Source organism: Daucus carota, chromosome 3 (assembly GCF_001625215.2).
Source record: "Daucus carota subsp. sativus chromosome 3, DH1 v3.0, whole genome shotgun sequence".
Taxonomy (NCBI): Eukaryota; Viridiplantae; Streptophyta; class Magnoliopsida; order Apiales; family Apiaceae; genus Daucus; species Daucus carota.
In genome coordinates, this window is record NC_030383.2 from 26184450 (window position 1) to 26185494 (window position 1045).

General features: G+C 41.9%; 1 non-coding gene across 1 annotated transcript; it reads left to right on the forward strand.

Annotated features, from left to right (window-relative positions):
• The first annotated feature begins 401 nt into the window (after positions 1-401).
• LOC135151891 (small nucleolar RNA R71) lies at positions 402-508 on the forward strand. Its single transcript, XR_010290798.1, has one exon. It is a non-coding gene; the product is annotated as a small nucleolar RNA R71 (small nucleolar RNA).
• The last annotated feature ends 537 nt before the right edge of the window (positions 509-1045 follow it).

The window sequence follows — 1045 nt, forward strand, 5'->3', positions numbered from 1 at the left end:
TAGCTGGCGCAGGCTGTTGACCTCTCTGAAAGTTGCTCACAAATTGTGCTGATTCACTAGAAATGGCACACTGATCAGTAGAGTGAGTACCAGCACATAATTCGCAAATTGAGATTGGCTGTTGAATTCCTTGGTGAGCCAGAGAATCGACTTTCATCGTGAGAGCCTTAAGTTGGGCAGCAATAGCTGTAGACGTGTCAAGATCAAGAATTCCGGCTACCTTCCCTTGAGTAAGTCTTTGAGTAGGGTTCTAATATTCGTTAGCCGCCATCATTTCAATAAGATCATAAGCTTCTTCATAACTTTTAGCCCATAGTGCACCTCCAGAAGCAGCATCAAGCATAGGTCTGGATTGAGGTCCAAGACCATTATAGAAACTGTTTATTTGCATCCAATCCGGCATGCCATGGTGGGGACACTTTCTTAGCATCTCCTTATATCGCTCCCATGCTTCACAGAATGTTTCCCCTGATTGTTGAGAGAATTGAGATAGAGCATTTCGTAGTGCAGCAGTCTTTGCCATGGGGAAGAATTTAGTGAGAAATTTCTGAGCTAGATCTTCCCATGTAGTAATAGAACCAGAAGGTAAAGAATGTAACCATCCCTTCGCCTTATCTCTCAGTGAAAATGGGAAAAGCCTTAGCTTCACAGCATCATCAGAGACGTCATTAAATTTGAAAGTGTCACAGATCTCTATAAAATTACGTATATGCATATTAGGGTCTTCAGTAGGAGAACCCCCATACTGTACCGAGTTCTGGACCATTTGAATAGTTCCTGGTTTGATTTCAAAGGCTTTGGCTGCGATTGCAGGCCTGACAATGCTTGACTGGATATCATCGATCTTTGGCATAGAGAAATCCTTCAATGCCTTACTGTCTGGTTGTGCTTCAGGTTCTGTCATTGTTTCAGAATCAGAAGAAGAAGATGAAGATGAATCAATTGCTTTTTTACGAGCTTGAGAACGTGTTAGCATAAACGCGATCCAAGTACCTGAAATAAAGAAAAGAAGAAAAGTGAGAAGAGAATAGAATCCTAGTCAGTG